The sequence below is a fragment of the Nycticebus coucang genome, chromosome 1, assembly GCF_027406575.1.
Source record: "Nycticebus coucang isolate mNycCou1 chromosome 1, mNycCou1.pri, whole genome shotgun sequence".
NCBI classification, from domain to species: Eukaryota; Metazoa; Chordata; class Mammalia; order Primates; family Lorisidae; genus Nycticebus; species Nycticebus coucang.
Genome location: NC_069780.1, coordinates 117,019,870 through 117,033,607, shown reverse-complemented (window position 1 = coordinate 117,033,607; position 13,738 = coordinate 117,019,870). Strand labels below are relative to the sequence as shown.

Genomic DNA, 13,738 nt, shown 5'->3' with positions numbered 1-13,738 from the left:
TTATTTTCTCAACAAGAACAAAATGCAAGAGAAATTATTCAAGGAACATGTATTTATTTACTAGTGAATGTTTGCAACTGGATTTGAAATATTGCCATGTAATAGGTATTCATAAGAACAAAATGAAGCCAAAATAGTTGCCATGAAAGAGTGGAAACAAAATGGCAAAATAGAATTACTGGTGGATTGTATTGCTGAACTTTCAGAAATTGAGAACATGCTACTTAAACATGGAATAAACAGCTTCAGTGTCATGTATTCCACAAGGAAAAACTGTGCTCAACTCTGGCTGGGCCCTGCTGTGTTTATGAACCATGATTACAGACCTAATTGTACATTTGTGTCAACTGGTCGAGATACAGCATGTGTGAAGGCTCTCAGAGATATTGAACCTGGAGAAGAAATTTCTTGTTACTATGGAGATGGGTTTTTTGGAAAAAATAATGAGGTCTGCAAGTGTTACACTTGTAAAAGACAGGGAACTGGTGCTTTTAAATCCAGAGTTGGACTGCCTGTGCCTGCTCCTGTTGTCAATAGCAAATATGGACTCAGAGAAACAGATAAACATTTAAATAGGTTTAAAAAGTTAGGTGACAGCAGCAAAAATTCAGACAGTCAATCTGTTAGCTCTAACACTGAGGCAGATACTCAGGGGAAAAAACAATGCAAAAAATCCTGAAGAAAAGGAACAGTGTCACTGCCATGAATTCTTGAATCTACTGCTGCTGGGAGGCAGAGGCCAGGTGTAACCGGTGTAGTGGAAATCAATACTGTAGTCCTATTCCAGTCTTCTTAGTGTTCAAAGTGAACAAAAAAAGAAGAGTTAGTCAATCATTCACTGTTGACTGATGAATTCTAATAATAAACACAATGTAATAAAAAAAAAAAAAGAAAAAGAAGAAGTTCTGAAAGGCTGCATGAAAAAGTTAAATGAAAACAACCTGAACCTTTTACCAGTAATTCATGGCTCTTGCATCACAACACTGCACCAGCTCACAGCACTGTCTGTGGGGGAGTTTTTGTCCAGGAAACAAATAACACCCTCCCTACTCAACTGATCTCTCCTCCAGTGACTTTTTTCTTTACCCAAAGATAAAGGAAATGTTAAAAGGAACACATTTTGACAACATTCAGGGCATCGAGGGTAATAATAAGAGCTCTAATGGCCATTCCACCAAAAGAGTTCCAAAATTGCTTTAATGGGTGGACTAGTTCTGTTGTCAGGGCATAGCTTCCCAAAGGGAGTACTTCAGAGGTGACCATAGGGATATTCAGCAATGAGGTATGGAGCACTTTTTCTAGGATGAGTTCACAAACTTAATTATCAGACCTCATATACACATGATTTAATCTGAATCTGATAGCTTGTAGCTTAGAGGACCACTCAGCCCCTTTAACTAAAGCCATATGCAGGAGTAAGAAAAAACTCTGTAGTAATAAAGCTTAACCAGCTCCCTTGGTCAAATAAAGGTAAGAAAAAAATTAAAATTCTGAAAAAGAATAGCCTTGTCGCAGATTTTGTGGTATTCTGAAGACCGTGTTACCTAGTTATCTCGCAGGTTATTTATTGTGAAGATAAAAGTTAGTTAATAGATATGGGCGGTGTCTATGGCTAGTGAGTGGGGCACAGGCCCCATATACCAAGGGTGGCGGGTGCCAACCTGGCCGCAGCCAAACTGCAACAAAAAATAGCCAGGCGTGGTGGCAGGCGCCTGTAGTCCCAGCTACTCTGGAGGCTGAGGCAAGAGAATCGCCTAAGCCCAGGAGCTGGAGGTTGCTGTAAGCTGTGACACCACAGCACTCTACTGAGGGCGACAAAGTAAGACTCTGTCTCTAAAAAAAATTAGTTAATGGGTATGAAAAAATCTCTGAAAGTATCATATAAGCAGAAGTCTTTTTAATAGCATTATAGCTTCTGGTCAATTATATACTTAAAAAATACTTGTTATTCATGTATGCAAATGTGCTTCACACATGGGCAATCACAGGCACATGCCTGTACCACATTTTGCCAGAGATCAGCTGTGTAACGCAACATGCTCAAACACGCAAACACACGCATGTATTGGTATTACAGAGGTATCAGGAATTATCTAGCCATCATTAATACTACTTTCATATTGCATGCCTGAATCCTTTCTGGACAGCCTATGGACTATATATAGTCATTTTCACCTTTTATTGAGATTCTAGAAGATTTCCTCATATTGATATTAATTATAGTATTATTATGGAGTTCGTCCATATAAAAGAACATACTGTAATACTCCAGGAGGAATTACGGTTTCTTTCCAGAATTATATTATGATTTTTCACATTTTACTACCTCTAGCATTTAATTTTAATTTGGGGATGCCAGGATTAATTTCAGAAAATTCTGCATCATTCTTGGTTAAACGCAAAGTAGCCATGAAGTGAGCCCCTATGGCCAATTGCCCATTCCTTTCTTGAGCTCCCTGGTAAGACAGGACTTGACTTGGTGGCAGTTTCCCCATTACATGCTCACCCACCTCGCCTTATTAAATAGGACCTGACAAAAGTAATGTTAATTAGAAGAAACTCTCTATTGCTGCTTCCAAAAGGACTTTTAAAGGGAGAAATAAACCATTACACAAGAATGTCCAGATGAACTTTTATAAATTTGCTGCCGTAAGCTTTTGTAAAATGTTTTCTTTGACCGGCTAAATTAGGTTAAGCAAAATTTCGGTTTTTAAAAATTCTGTATTTTTATAGCTCTTTAATCTCAATATAAAGATATAGATTAGTATGATATTTATTTTAAAATATATGTATACCTGTATCATTTCAAAACATGCCATTTCTCTAGTGATCCTGATAGGATTCATGGTTGGGTGAAATAACAGCTCACCTGTTGTGTAGTGGTAACTTCTTTCTGTGAAGAGTTTTCTCTAAATCTCAAATGCATTAACATACATGAATTGTTATGTTTAAAATGTTTCTGTCAAATTTTGGAACCATGGGTATGCTAATTTCATAAAAAGAAGTAGGAAATGATTTCTCTTTTCCTATTAGCTGAAAACATTTCCAAGTTTGGTGTTATTTCTTCGTTAGTGTTCTAGAAGACTGCACACTGAAGCTAGCTAATGTCAGGTTTCTTTGCAAAAAGGCTTTTAATTAAAGTTTTATTTTCTTTAAAACATAGAAAACCATTCATATTTTCTGTTTCTAGTTCCGTGTCAACTGTTACGTTTCTTGCAAATTTTCCATTTCATTCAATATTTTAAGCATTTGTCAAGTCAATAGTGATGTACCCTTTTTCATTCTTTTTTTTTTTTTTTTTTGTAGAGACAGAGTCTCACTGTACCGCCCTCGGGTAGAGTGCCGTGGCGTCACACGGCTCACAGCAACCTCTAACTCTTGGGCTTACACGATTCTCTTGCCTCAGCCTCCTGAGCAGCTGGGACTACAGGCGCCCGCCACAACGCCTGGCTATTTTTTTGTTGCAGTTTGGCCAGGGCTGGGTTTGAACCCGCCACCCTCGGCATATGGGGCCGGCGCCCTACTCACTGAGCCACAGGCGCCGCCCCCTTTTTCATTCTTAATATTCATAATATGTGTTTTCTCTTACTTTTTTCTTTCTCTCCATCTGTCTTTGCCAGGGGTTTATCAATATTACTACTTTTTCCTAAACTTAACTTTTGACTTCTTGATGTTTCCAATTTCGTCGATGTCCACACATAGCTTTTTTCTTTTTCTTTTTTTTTTTGCAGTTTCTGTCTGAGGCTGGGTTTGAACCCGCCACCTCTGGCATATGGGGCCGGCGCCCTACCCCTTTGAACTGCAGGTGCTGCTCCACACATAGCTTTTTAATTATAGTTCTCACTGAGTTTCATTTATTTATAGATACTGAAATAATTGATTTTTAGCATGTTCTAAAATATAGAGTCCTATAAACACTATTTTCATGATTATTCTGTTAAAAATATTTTTTGATTTTCATTGTGATTTCTTCTTTGACTCACAGATTACATGGAACTATATTGTTTAATTTTAAAACCTTTTTGAATTCTTAATTTATCTTTTGATATAAATTCTGACTACTTGGGTCAGAGCACCTTGTCTGTGTGATTTCAGTCTTTAAAATTTGTTAAGGCTTGCGTTTTGGCCCAGCATACGATGAATCTTGGCCTATGTTCCACACACATTTAACAAATTCTGCAGGTGTTGGATTCGATGGTCTGGACAGGTGAGGTGGTCACGCTCAGTGAGTGCTGCTCGGAGCTCGTGTACCTCCACCGCTTTGTCTCTGCCTGTGCTATCGGTTACTGAGAGGTGTGCGCGTGGACTGCTCTATTCTTTTTTCATTATGTATTTTGAAGCTGTCTTTTTAAGATATATGAATTTACAATTGGCGTCTTTTCCTTATTAATTGACTTAGTTATTATAAAAGGCTATTTTTTTAATCCCTAGTAATTCTTCTTGCCTTAAAGTTAAAGTCTTTTCATCTGATATAAATATAGCTATACCCTCTTTCTTTTGGTTAGTGTTTGTATGATATATTTACTATGTCCTTATTTTCAGATATTTTATACATTTAAGTTGGGTTTCTTGTATAAAGTAGGTAATTGTAGTTTTTTTTTTTAATCCAATATGATAATCTTAGACTTTATTTGGAGTCATGAGCCAATTTACAGTGCGATGTAATTATTAAATGGCTAATATGTTTGGGTTTATATTACAAATACAGCTTTCTATTTGTTTTCTCTGTGTTCTTGCTGTATACAGAAGTTGCAAAAAATTAGACATTTTAAAAAAGGAAAAAAAACTATATTAAAATTGTAATACTCAAGTCATGTGTGACTTCTGCAATTACCAGAGATATAAGATATAACATATACAAGATAACAAATGTTATCAGTATATAATATTATAATCTTAATACAGTTCTTTCCTTTCTTAAAATGTGTATACATTTTTTGGCATCCTCTGTATTTTATTTTCTTTTATTCTTTTCTTCATTTGAATGTATTTATGACTTTTTAGCACTTTTATTAGTTCCTAAACAGTGATAGAAACCTAATATGCTTTATTCACCCCCTTTCTTTCCATTATCATGTATGTATTTTAAATACCACAAAGAATTGTTACCACTTTTTTGTACCGTAAATATTCATTTAGATTTATACTACTTTGTTCCTCTTTATTTCATCCAGTTTTTTTTGCCTGCATGTGAGATCCTATTTTTTCTGTCCAAAATATTCCCTTTTAATGTGAGTCTCCTTCTGAGAAATTTTTCAATTTTTGTCCATCTGGAAATATCTTTACCTTGCTTTCACTTTTCTTGCTACATGTAACATCAGGTACTGTGATTATCTCACCTGATATTTTGGTTCTTATGAAGGTACTTTCTTGCTCAGTTAGATGTTCCTGCTGGGGTGGTGATCATTGCAGGGTTCTATCTGGCCATCTTGCTCCTCCCCTCTTTCACTTTGGTAAGATATTTTTGCTGAGCATAGAATTATATTTGACAGTGTATTTGTTTCATTTACAAAATATTGTTCTTATCTTCTGGCTTTCGTTGTTCCTTTTAGGAAGTTAGTTGTCATTCTTATTGTTACTCCTTTTAAATTAAGGTAACTTTTTTTCCCCATCTGCTGTCAAGGTATTTTTTTTATTTCACACAGCATATATGATACAGTTTCCTGTGTCATCCTGGGGATTTATAATGCTTCATAAATTTGTGGCTTGATGTCTGTCATTAGTTTTAGAAAATTCTTGATGATTATTTTTAAATAGTACTTCATTCTTCTTTCTTCCCTTTTCATAATTCTAATTCAATGATAATTTCACCGTTCTGTGTATCTTACATGTTTTTCCATACTCTTAACCATATTTTTCTCTCATAAAATCTAAACTTTTTTCCTGCTTGCTTATTTTCTAGCATCGTAATCTTTTTTTCAACTTTTCTCATTGTCTTAACCCTGTCTCTTTTAATTTCGGGTATCATATTTTTATAATCTAGAATTCCAACTTGTTTTTTTTTAATCAGTTTTCTAGTAAAAATCATGTAGTCATCTATTTTATTGAAAACATTAGTCATAATTATTTTGATCTCCATGTATCATTTGGGGGCTTATTTGTACTGTATTATTTTTCTCTGATTGATATTTGTAGTGCTTTTATAGTGAGGGTGGAAATTGCATATGTAAGGCAATATAGTGGCATGGGATAATGTTACACCCTCTGGCAAGGGGATCGAATGGAAAGTGCTTATTTGAGCTGACGAGGCTCTGTCTGTGTCTGGCTTTGTATATTTCTCCTTCACCATCACTCACAGGACTTGTACCACCAAGAACCCAAAATGAGAATGGAGGTATTTACTAGGACCTCTCCTCCTGTTTGGATCTCCATATGTGTGGGGTTTTTTTTTAGATTAGTTTTACTTGTCTTGTTAAGCTCTTCTCCTATGAAGCCAACAGTCAGAAAATGCCTTGAGGGGAAACATCTCTAGGTCTCCTGTTTCCTTTTGATGGAGTATGTTCTCTCAAGCTCTCTCCCCAGCAGCCCTGAAGTCTGATTTTTGTCTCCTTAGCTCTTTGAGATTGCCAAATGCTCTGCTCATTTCTCTGACTCTTAGCATCTGTTCTCCTCCCACATTTGCAGTCTCTCTTCTCCAAGAATTGGCAAATACCCTGAAGGGAAAAGTGGTGCAGAATGAAGGGCTTATCTCAATACACTGGTTAGGAGCTCAGCCCTCTAACTTTGGCTGTCTCCACAGCTTGTAGCATCTTCACACAAATGGTTTTGTCTGTTTTGGCTTTAATTTTATTTCTTTTCTAGCTCTTCTAGTTGGGAGCATAAATCTGGTGCAAGCTATTTGATTAAAGCTATTTCAGTATTTGAAGATGGATTTTATAGATAGTGTTCTTATCTGCATGAAGAGTAAATAACACAGTGGTTGAGCACAATGATTAAGTATAGACAAAGTAAAAAATTTTATCAAATAATCTATATAAGCTAGGATTAAATTTTGTATAGAAAATAATAACAGTGAATAGCAATGAAAAGACTCTCCATACTGGTGTTCTCTAAATGCTGACGTTTTTCTCCTTCTCTTCCCTGTATTTTTTTATCGATTATCATTGTTAACCATTTTCTGCACGATAACCCCCTGAAATTGTCTCTAGCCTAAAACCCTTTCCTGAGCTCCATACCTACATTATATATTCAGATGTCTAATCAACATCTTTATGTTTATGTCCAATAAACATCACTATCTCGTATTTAGCATTTTTAGAACTGATCTAAAATGCTCTAACCTATGAAAGGTCCACTATCCAACCAGGTACACAAGCTATGAACTTGAGAGGCATTACCCTTACACTCAGCATCCTATAATCACAATTTATTTTCCACCTTAACTCCTAAGCATCCTCCTACACTTTTTTTTTTAATGTTGGGGATTCATTGAGGATACACAGAACCGGGTTACACTGATTGCTTTTGTTAGATAAGGACCCTCTTTTTTTTTTTTTTTTTAGGACCCTCTTATAATTGTGTCCTGCCCCTAAAAGGTGAACCACACCCTTTGTCTTCCCACCACTCGCTCCTTCCCTTTCTCAGCTCTTCCCATCCCTCACCCTCCACCGTGTAGTAGGACCTTAATTGTCTTCATATCAGAATGGAGTACATTGGATTCTTGTTTCTCCATTCTTGCTTTACTAAGAATAATGTGTTCCATATCCATCCAGGTTAGCACAAAAGATGTGAAGTCTCCATCTTTTTTAGTGGCTGAATCATAGTCCGTGGCATACATATACCATGGCTGTTTTGATCGTCAGCCCTCTTCAGTGCACCCTTGTCAGTTTTGGGCTGTTGGGTTGCCTCCTAACTTGGATCCCTATTTCTAATTTCTTCCTTTTATTCACTGTCCATTAAATTCTAAAATACAGAAAAGATCGTATTAGTCTGGTGTGCAAAACCCAACAGTTGCTTCCTGTTACCCTTAAGGTCATGGTTTAGTGTCTCACCTTGGTTCGACACTGAAGGGCTGAAGCGGCTTCTTTATCCCTCCTCCCACCCGTCTTCTCTCCTTACCGTGGGTAACTGAACTGCTGCTCACTGCTTCCCATGGTCTCTCACACCTGACCTTTTGAATGTACCCTCTAGGTCTCAAACACCTTTTTCCCATTATCTCTACCTAGAAAATCCCTATTTTTCCTCTAAGTTTCAACTTAAATATTACCTTTACAAAATATCTATTTTCAGATTAAAATACTACATCTTATAGACAGCCTTGGAAAACTCATAACCTTTCATAAAGCCTATGATTGTATCAGTTATACTTTATTGAAAATATTTGTTTATGTCAGCCATGTAACTTAAAATTCAGACTGGAGATCAGTGATTTAAGTACAGATATCTGGTGAGAGTTAATCAGTTTATGAAGGATGTGGGGCTTCATTTATCCCTTAGTAGAAATATCTGAAGTAGAAAAAAGGACCAAATTCCAGGCTGAGCCACCTGTAATCCTAGCACTCTGGGAGGTCGAGGCGAGTGGATTGCTTGAGCTCATGAGTTTGAGACTGGCCTTAGCAAGACTGAGACCCTGCCTCTTCTAAAAATAGAAAAACCAAGCAAAAGGATCCTTGAGCCCAAGAGTTGGAGGTTGCTGTGAGCTATGATGACGCCATGGCACTCTACCCAGGGCAACAGCTTGAGACTCTGTTTCCAAAAAAAGCAAAGACTAAATTCTAATTTACCATGCCATGCAGAGGTGAGAACAGTAAAGACATTACTTATCTTGATGTCAATATTCTTGCCTCTAAGCATCAAGAACCCAACATGTTAATAAATGTCACTAACACTAAAAATGACATAATGATAATAGGTTGCTTTGCATTTCCAAAATGACTACTTTTTTCCTCTTTCTTGCTGAGTCATATGAATTCAAATTTAAGAAAAATCAGCAAATTCTTACTGGATAATGATGACATGCAAAGGCCTAAGTGAATTTCCTTTTGTCTATTTAAGTTTGAAATGTATTTCATCATAATGAAAATATTACAAAACTTCACAACTTAAATTTTAAAATTGATAACAGTTTGGTCTTATAATATTTCAGCTTCTTACTCTTTCAGTATCATGTTTTACTTTAGATACTCTGGACAAATCTTTATCATAATCTACTCTGATTATGCTGCTCCTGAACTGAATTACCAATTTTACTGACTCCTCTGAAAACAATCTGATTTTCCAAGCTATATTAGGAGAAATGTTGTTAATACAGAGGACAAGTCTCTGTGTCCTGAACTGGAACTAAGTAGAAGTTATTGTACAGTAGGGGAAATATAATACATGTGAGCATCTTTATTCTCATTGAATTACTTTAAAAGAGAATCATAAAAAAATGTTTATAGGTGTAGAGTGCTTGTTTCCCGGTTGTCTGAGAGGTGAAGGAGTTGCCATCGTCTGTGGAAGAGAATGTTGTCGGGATCGTTCATGGATTTGCTCAGTTGGGGGTAGATTATTGCCCCTGGGGAGGGGGTCCATGTGCACAGAGACAGGAATGCATACACAGCCACTTTAGATACCATTTTCCATCTATTCAGACCCTCACAAAAGAAGTCTGGAAAGTAGGTCCCCATAAGGTCTTAGACTCATAGAATCTAAGGGTTGGAGCGTTTCTAGCTTCCTTTAATAAAGTCTCAGAAATGTCCTCAAAGGTTTATCATGATTCCAATTCCTGTTCAGAGACCTGTTAGCCTCTTGAACATCTTGTTCTAAACATATGCGGTTTATATGGCTTTTATGGAGACTGATTATCCAGCTCCTTTTGAGAACACTCACCTCTTCCCCTTACCTCGGTTTACAGTATTATCTTTTGTAGCAACAACCTTAGCTTGTCTCACTATGTACTGGCTTTATCTCTCTGAGAAAAATTCCAAGTGGTGTTTCAAGTTACATTCACGGCTTCTCTTAGGCGGGCTCCTCCTCTTCACACACAAGGTGTACCAGAGAAAAGGAGAACTTCAAATGTCGAATCTGATCTCTGCACAGACTTGGGCAACCTACAGATGGTTGCTGACAAATGTTCTTTCTTTATGTTTGAACTCCTCATGAGAAAGAAAATATTCCTCCCAGGATTTCCTCATACAGAGTGGAAATTATCTCTTAGTTTCTGACTTAATATCTAATTACTAGGTTCATACCAAAGAAACAAAATAACATAACATTTTCCACATCATAATCTTTTAAGTATTTGCTCTCTTTTTTCCTAGCTAAACACTTCTGATTTGTTCAAATCATTTCTCATGTGACACCTTTCCACTGTTTTAGTAGCTCTTGTCTAAACTTGTTCTATGTCAGTACTTCAGTTTTGTTTTACATTTCATTTCACAAGAATTTAAAATTTATAGGAAAGTTCCAAAACTTTTACAGAGAGTTCACAAATACTGCTTTTCCAGAGTATATTCTATTTACGTAGTTGTAGTACAATGATCAAAACCAGGAAATTAACAATGATAAAATACTATTCACTATACTACAGATCTTGTTCTTTTTTCAGTGTTTTCCCTGATGTCCTTTTTTCTGTTCTGAAATCCAATGCAGTGTCACCTTGCCTCGGTCGCTGCATGTCCAGTGCAGTGTGTCACTGTCCCTCGGGCACTGTGTGTCCAGTGCAGTGTGTCGCTGTCCCTCGGGTGCTGCATGTCCAGTGCAGTGTGTCGCTGTGCCTCGGGTGCTGCGTGTCGGTGCAGTGTGTGGCTGTCCCTCGGGCACTGTGTGTCGGGTACAGTGTGTCACTGTCCCTCGGGCGCTGCGTGTCCAGTGCAGTGTGTCGCTGCGCCTTGGGCGCTGCGTGTCCGGTGCAGTGTGTCGCTGCGCCTCGGGCGCTGCGTGTCCTGTGCAGTGTGTCACTGTCCCTCGGGCGCTGCGTGTCCGGTGCAGTGTGTCACATTGCCTCAGGCATTGCGTGTCTTTTTTCTCTTCCAATCTGACAATTTCTCTGTCTTCCTTTAGTTTTTCACTTTTAATACATACCTGTCAATTATATTATAGAGCATCTCCAAACTTGGGATTTTTAAAATGTTTTCTTGTAACTAGACAGATGTTATGCATCCTGGGCTAGAAGGATACAGAGTGTTAAATTACAAGTTTTTCATTTGAACATATGTTTTCAATTCTCTTGAGTATATGGGTAGGAATAGAGGTCTTGGCCGTCTGATTTAACTTGCTCCTTTCAAGATTGTCTCTTTGTCTTTGAACAATTATTTGTCTAGGTGTGGATCTCTGTGAGTTTACCTTAATTGGAGTTGATTAAGCTTCTTGGATGTGAAGATTATTGGTTTTCATTAATTGGAGACGTTTGAGGCCACAGTTCTGAGAAATTTGATTCTGAAAACTTTTGCCAGCCTTCTCATTGTATATATGGAGCAAAGAATTTTCAGAGATCTTAGTTCTGCTGTTTTCAACTGTTGACAGTGTCTCTTAGTGTTGAAGAGTTTATATGCCTCACAGATATCACGCTTTATCCATGGTACAAGTTAACAAGATTTTTATCACATTTTATTTATTCTGTTTTATGCCATGCAATTAAAAAAAATTGTTTTTCTTAGTGTAGTTAATCAATTTCTCTTTTATTATTTCTGGATTTTCAGTCATAGTTAATGACACAAAGTTAATGAGGAATTTATCCATGCTTTCTTCTGGTCCTTGCATGGTTTAATTTTTTTTTTTAGTTGAAATCTCTAATGCATTTAGAATTTATTCTTATCTCTGGTATGATGAATTTTTTTTCCAAGTGGCTACCTACTTGACCATTATTACTTATTTGAAATATTTATTTAGAATATTACCTTTATACCAGTGTTGACATGTCACTTTCATCATATAGTAAATTTCTAAATGTATTTGGGTCAACGTCTGGACTTTCTGCTTCATTTTACTGATCTTTTTGTCTATTAATGCAACAATTTCATAGTTTTAATTATCAAGGCTTCTTAGTATATTTTAAATGCAGTGGTTCTCAACCTTCCTAATGCTGTGACCCTTTAATACAGTTCCTCATGTTGTGGTGACCCCCAACCATAAAATTATTTTCTTTGCTACTTCATAACTTTAATTTTGCTACTGTGATGAATTGTAATGTAAATATCTGATATGCCGGATTGTCTTAGGTGACTGACCCCTGTGAAAGGGTCATTCAACCCCCAAGGGGGTCATGACCCACAGGTTGAGAAATGCTGTCTTAATGTCTAGTGCGGTTAGTTTTCCTCTACCCTTATGACATTTTTTTTCATTTTCAATGTTTTTCTATGTATTTTTGTATATTGACCTTATAATAATAAACTTTGTGTCTAAGTTTTATAACTCTATAAAATAGTTTCTTAGTATTATTCAGATTGCATGAAATTTGTAATTTAACTTAGAACTGCCATTTTTATAATGTTAAGTCATTCTATCCAAGAATAAGGGATATATTTTCATTTATTCATGCCTAATTTTGTATCTTTTAGGAGCATTTTATAATTTTCATTCTACATATTTTGAACATTTCTTATTAAACATCTAAGTAAGTTCTCCTTTGTTGTTGTTATCAGTAGGAATTTTCTGATTACTTTGTTTATTATGGGTAAAACAAAGGTTTTAGTTTTTTTATGAAAATTTTATCTTCTTTATACTTTACTGAGATATTTTATTGAGTTCATTTTATCATTGATTTTTCTTGGAATTTCCAGTGGTGCTATAATATTATCTTCGATGAGGCATATCTTTGTTTTTTTAAGCTATTCTTATTCCATTAATTAATTTCTCCTACGTAATTTCATTGGCTAATACCTCTAGTACAATAGTGAAAAGTAGTGGAGATATTGGGCATCCTTGCCTTGAAACTGATTTGGTGGATATAGCTCTATTGCTTTCCATTTAATAAGATGCTGGCCTTAAGAATAAGATATATGTATTTTCATACAATGAAAAAGTACCTCTGAATTCCCATTTCCTTGAATGTTTTTATTGTGAGTAGGTATTAAATTTCGTCAAAGGCTTTTGAAAGCAATCATATGATTTTCCTGATATATGATTATGGTGTGTGATATTTTTGAATGGAACTAGCAAAGCCCTCTTGGAAGAAAGTCTTCTTTGTTGTTGTGTTATTTTCTTAGTATGGAGTTCGGTTCTCTTTATTTATATTTCATTCGTATTGCTTCAGTATTTATGAATGATGTGGGCCTGTAGTTTTCTCTCTTTGTACTGCCTGTCACTGGTTTAAGAAGTAACATTTACTTGCTTTGCAAAATTAATCAGGACATCTCTTTTATAAAGCATGAGACAATTTGATCTCTGAAGATTTTATAGAATTCCCCTATGAAACCATCTGGTCCTGCGGCTTTCTCTGTGGAGTGGTTTCTTAATAACTTGGTCTAGTTCTATTATAGGTTTGTTTAAGGTTTCTAAATTGAATAGCAACAATTCTATTTGTCTATATGTATTTACCTAGGAATTGATGTCATCAGGTTTTCAAATTCAAATGGAGGACTGGAAATTCTCATTTCTTTATAACACACCGACCAACAGGAAATTCAGTTCCCAACAGGTGATCTCACCTGAGTGACCTGGTTTGGCCAATGTCAAAGCAGTATGTTCCTTATTAGCTGTTTGCAGTTGTGGATAATGAATGGAAGGGACATAATAGCCTCAAAATTATGAATTTGTCAGCATTCAGTTTTAATAATAATAACAGTCTTTGTCTGCTAGAGTTGGTGTTCCAATGGTA

At 36.2% G+C, this 13,738-nt stretch overlaps 1 protein-coding gene and 1 pseudogene across 1 annotated transcript in view; both read left to right on the top strand.

Moving 5' to 3' along the window:
• ADGRV1 (adhesion G protein-coupled receptor V1) overlaps positions 1 to 13,738 on the top strand; it is a 669,001-nt gene that overhangs the window by 481,272 nt on the left and 173,991 nt on the right. The gene's annotated exons all lie outside the window — the stretch shown is intronic.
• On the top strand, positions 23 to 679 carry LOC128582800 (histone-lysine N-methyltransferase KMT5B-like; annotated as a pseudogene).